A 6,000-nucleotide genomic window follows, 5' to 3' on the forward strand; every position below is an offset into this window, starting at 1 on the left:
ACCTAACTTACTACCAAAGAGCTTTGCTCGTCTCTGAAATCATTGATCAGTTTGAATATCCTCACCTAAATTCACCGCAAACGGTCCAAGAAGGCTCACCTGCATACTGCACTTTACGAACATGGTACAAGTACAGAACAAGATTGTATCTTTTACGTAAGAGCCATTCGAGTTCACTAGCCACGATTCTTGGGAACATTTGTAAGAAGGTAGAACTGCCCAATGTAATTGTATTGATTATTTGAAAACAAAGTTATTCTGGTACCTCCAATATCATAGCATTAGAAAACGATGGAATGGTCGGGTCAGAATTTTCAGATATGACCGCAACCTCCTTCACGCAAAACGGAATTGGAACTGAAAATGAAAAGGGGAGTAAAATAGTTGCAATATACGTAGCGTGCCAAAGAGACAAATTACAAGAAAGCTACTTTTCGTTAAAGAGCGAAAAAACTCAGTATTGACCATAGTTGTGCCATCTCTCATATCTTCGAAATTTTGGTTAGTAATGGAGCATTGGCCAACCAAGGATCGTTTGATTGAGATTGTCCCAACCTCCCAAAGATTGTTTTTCTTGCGGGCATTCCCAGGGGCTTAAGAGCACTAAGTTTACACGTGCATGAAGAAGACAAGTTGGGGATTGAAACATTGAAATTCCCCGCTCAATGTTGACACGATACCAGGCAGCCCTGCGTAGGACCACCATCCATTTTCGAGTTACACTCTTGACTCAGACCCACTCGAGCAAAACTGGGAGAGCTACTACCCCTTACTCACTGTAGTGGTATACCATTGCAGCCATTTTCCTCTCATGAACAGTACTCTACTTGGAATATGATCACTCAACCGGAACGAGGCTGACTTGGGAGTTTCCCATGATCGTGAGGGAAAGCAAGCTACCATGGAAAAAAAAGCCATGGCTAATCGTTAACCTCAAGTCAAAACACCGAATGTGGACTGTATGAGCGAACACGATGGAGAGCGAAGAAGGAGAAGAAGCCATGCGCTCCATGAACAAGCCACTAACCTACCCACCCCTGAAACACACCTATTAGTTGTGAGGGCTGGTGAAACTCCTCAGGAACGAGAGATCCGTTTTGTCCTTATCAAGTGGAAAAGAGAAGCTGACGTGTGTCGACATTGTTATTAAAATGCGATCTTTCATCATTAAGTTCTACAGGCAGTCAATTTCCATTAGAGAAGGCGTGAGCGGTAATTGGACAGGGTTAAACGCTAATACCAGCCATGACATTGTGAACTTGGAACGCGGGCCGTCCAACGCTTTCTCACACACTTGCATTACTTTCGCTCCTTACGAGCACATACGTTCGAGCTTGAGTCTGAACGCAAGTCTGAATCTTTGTGATCTTCATGATTTAATAACAACTTTCCCTATCTTGTCAGCACAGCATTGTCTTTTGAATTGATCAACAGAATGAAGGAGATCGTTTTAATTCATCATGCCAGATTCAAATGATTACAAAAGAATCGCTCAATGAATAATGAAGAAATTCTCGTTCTATCCCATCCATGAAAGCTCCTTTCACCATCATCACAAATTGTTCCACTTATTGGGGATGAGCCGACAAACGACGAGGCCAAAGGAGGAGACCCAAAAGGAGATGAACCCTTGGGGCGTACTAGAACCCAATCCGGAACACTATTGCTGGAGTGGCATACCACTGTGCGTACCGACGTTGGAGCAGGAGCAGGATGAGCTGGAAGATCTTGGTAATCTGAAATGTAAACACGAGTCCCTCATTCCAGAACAGCGAGAGTGTCCGTTCCCCTTATTTTCAGACCGTACCTAATACTTCAAACATTTAGGTTATGACAGAAAATCGAAGACCACATTAAATAGACTGAGCGGAAGAGTGCACCAATCTATAGTAGTTTGAAGCCCAAGGTTCCTTTCATACGCCTTTCATGCCGTTTGGCCAATGTAATTCCTGTCTCATCATTGACCACATTCATCGAACCTTTGTCTCCATTAATTTGTATTGCTATAAGTAGTTAATTCTTAATACCAATAAAAAGGGAAGATATTTTCAGCCTGGATAACATTTGTACAAAGTTCATGCACTGAGCTGAGATATGTGTACTTGCAGTACGTATCTAGTCATGGATATCCTCATGAAACACTCGTAGAGGAGAGCTAGCTATCTTCGGATAATGCGTGAGGGTGCCATAATGGAGAATTTTGAAGTGTTATGATGTATTTGGCACAAGAGCGACCAGTCTCTTCAGTGCGAACCTCTCTTTCCTTTTTGAGCGTCAGCCTATGTTCACAAGTGCTCACAATTACGTAAACCACTCAAGAATATTTGCCGGCTGTTGGCACAAAGGCTCTCTCTCTCTCTCTCTCTCTCTGACATATAATGTACATTGAGGTATGAACATACGTCGGACCTTCGATCCCCAGATGAATATCTGAAAGAACAATAGAAAATACTAGGCGGCTATGGGTAGATAAAAAAGGAATTTCTATTTGCTTCGGGCCACTTTACCTCAATACACATGAAGTCAGGAAACGTATTCATAAAGGTAATAGATTTCTGCTAATGACACCTTTGAGTAGAGGGGAGCGAGTAGTCAAACCCAGGCAGGGTATTTACCATAAAAGAACACAATATCAAGAAGGCTATAGTGAGATCTGATTAACCCATTGGAAAGTGTGATCAATTTGATATTCATTGATTCCGCCTTGTCTATACTCATAGTAAGCAGGCGATAGATTATACGTATATGTCTTCATTTTAGAGGAAAAAAAACGAGTAGGAAATCATTATAGATATCAAACAACCTCGAGTTGTCTAAAACTTTGGGAGGCGCTATTCATTCGCCTCTAAGTTGTCCAGTTATGTTCGTGATGAATCTGATTTCGATGAATGTAGAGATCTCAATTAGAGAAGTGTAAACAGCAACGGTCGCAGAAGCATCTGCAAAGTCTCTTTTCCAAAATTGTGTAAGTATACCTTATATCTATTGTAAGTTTCAAACCCGATGGTATTTTGTCAAATCCTTTCAAAAGAGGTACCCACCAGCTTTCCGTATCTCCGAGAGTGTTGTAGCTCTCTAATGCTTCAAAATCATCAGAACAATGGCTCTCAAAACCTGGTTAGCACTCCAATGACAAGAGACGAACAATTTGAGCATTCCTTCAAGCCTCCTCACACCTACTAACAAGTCCTTACTGATAGTGGTACGTGTAGCGATCTGTTTTTGTAGAAGGAGCAAGGTGCTTTGGTTCGTCTACAACTTCACCAGTAGTAAAGCTAGGTCCAACATGCCTGTGAAGTGATGATGGCACAGGTAGGGAGGGAGCGAACCTCAAATTGCCTGCAACAAAGTCCTCAACCATCACTTTTTTCCTCAGGCTTTTGACGCGGACGTGCTGCTGACCATTAGCACACCTTATTCATTCTCTTTCTACTTTGTTCCTCAAAAATGCAAAGGGTCTCTCTTCACTCTATTGTGTTGTTGGCAATCGAACTCGGCGAACAACTCATTCACTGTGTCATTGGCAGTGCAGCATGTAAACGCGAACACATTCCTGAGGACTTCCATTGAACAAAGACAATCATTACAGGCGTTTAAGTCATTCGGGGCCTCCTTCTCTTCGATCTCGGCATTTGATTTAAAAAGTGATGTCATCACATGATGAGCCCGATGATATTAAATGCGTCTAATGCTCAAGTTCGAGGGTCTAACGATCATTATGAATGAGTTTAAAAGTCAAGCTACCCTTTCTTTATTGGTTTAATCACAAGAAATCAATGCAAATAAAATCGAGTGTTGAGGGCACAATGTTTCTTCATTCAGGTTTTGAAACATTGGTGGTCGGTCATCTTTCGAACACTGGGTACAAATGAGCTTGTGTTATATGGATCATTTGGAGGCGAGTGAATGACAGGAGGGAACAAAAGTGGGCTCTGATTGACACCCAAGTGCTGAGTGAGTTTGGCTTGGAGCCACTACACGCCCCCCCCCATACCACTGAAAATCTTCAACCTCAATCACCAATTCACACTTCCAGAAAAACAAATATATGATAGCAATCTGCGTTGAGAATCATCACCAACGAAAAGGCCAAAAGTGCCAAGACACCAACACTACCGACCCATTGCATTGTACCTACACACTCTTAGCACACACTCTATGGTAACTAATAGCAATGGTTGCCAGTGCAGATCCTGTGCGTAATACATGAAAGAAATTGTGCTTCCGCTAACGAAACTCTCCAAACAGCCTCTGATTTATTGTGCCATATTACAAGGCATGAAAATATCCTGTTGAACACATGTTGTACAATACACACTGGTATGCACGCATTTCCATGTTATCCATTCGCAATGAAGTGCAGTAGAAAATGTCCCCAGCAATTGGACATTTTAACGAGTTTTGAAAACGCCTTGTCATCTTTGGCTCAAGTTCTTTATTATGCTGGCAACTCTCAAGTCAAGATAAGATGGAGTAGTCCTTTGGCTAGTGAAGACAATGCCTCTGCACCAATCAGCTGGGTTCGAGGTCCTTTGGACGGATTCGTTTGAAATATGCTCTGAATCAGACGCATAAAGACATATTTTAGTCAGATTCCGTAATGTATGATTAAACTTTTTCCTTTTATTAATCATCGCAACTCTGACGTATTACGTTTTTGTCTTGAAATGCTTTCAATATCCAATAAAGTTTATGTAAATTGGAGGATACGATTAGGGATTAGTCTCAAATGTGACAAGATAAGAAGACTGCTAATCTTGTGCGGGACATGCAATAAAGATATGATAACAACCAGTTTTTATACAAACCCAATCAGAATTCTGACCCCACATAAGTGCCTGTAAGGTAGCCCAATATTTCAAAATTTATTATATGGAGATACTCTGATGAAATTGATCTTTATGGTAGGAGTTAGCCCTATTTTGAAAAGAGAAGAATGCACAAGTTCAGATGTATGTATTTCCAATTCAATTTGAGTGACAGGTGTCTTGCCCCACCCGAGATAAGAAGGTGGAATAAAAGGCTCTGTCCATAAGGACACGCCACGCTCCACCCTAGTTATAGCTAGCTAGACGTGTTCGGGCGAGCAATTGGGGATCATTTAATTCACTAACTCGATGGGACAAACTCTTGCAGCAGAAGCAGCTTGTCAGGACGTTGGAGAGGTGTTTAGGGAACAAACTGACTGGCAGTATTTGTGGTTGTTGCTATTGTTGTAGCTATCGTTGGTGCAGTTGTTGTGAGTAGAATTAGTGGTAGTAATAGTAGTAATGGTAGCATTAGTGGTAGTGGTACTACCAGTGGTATTGGGCTACTTGGTTAGAGAGTCGTTGTTCGTCTCCAGTTTGGTAGTCAAACAAAGGTACGTCTCTTATTTCCTTTCTGAGAAAATTGTCCATGGCACTTGCCCATTCATGAACGCAAAAACCTATTAGCCGGACACACCTTTTGTCACTTCGTTATTCTTTGAAGCTTGAAATGCCAATGACATGTGACTTTCGTGTACCCAATGAGGGTTGAACGATCGAGCCCACCACCGATCATTTCACGGCAATGTGTTCCCTTTGGAATCAGATTACCGGCACTTTGGGAAGATTTTCCCTCCAGTACTCGATTAAATTCAAGTCGTAACCACCATTGGATTTTTTTCTTCAGTCTTCGTGCCACTGTGTTCGGCAATTCGTTTCCATACGGAAGCCGTGGATGCCACGCGTCATTGTGAGAGCAAAACATTGAGGGATTCCCCGTCCACGAAACCGTTCCAAACACATTTGTCCTCATGCAGAGTGGAGGAGGGTGCTGAGAGATTAGCTCTGATTAGTAAAATCCCCCAACTGAACAATCATCAAGGTTTTGTCGCCTCGGGTCCCTTTGACGAAGGAACGATCGAACATACCAAACACGCTTCATACCAACACCACCAACATCCAGACCGTCTCCCTCATCGTATTTACTCCAGCCGGGAACATCCAGTTGAGTGAGGTCGAAATTGGCACTCGT

Source organism: Tigriopus californicus, chromosome 10, assembly GCF_007210705.1.
Source record: "Tigriopus californicus strain San Diego chromosome 10, Tcal_SD_v2.1, whole genome shotgun sequence".
NCBI lineage: Eukaryota > Metazoa > Arthropoda > Copepoda > Harpacticoida > Harpacticidae > Tigriopus > Tigriopus californicus.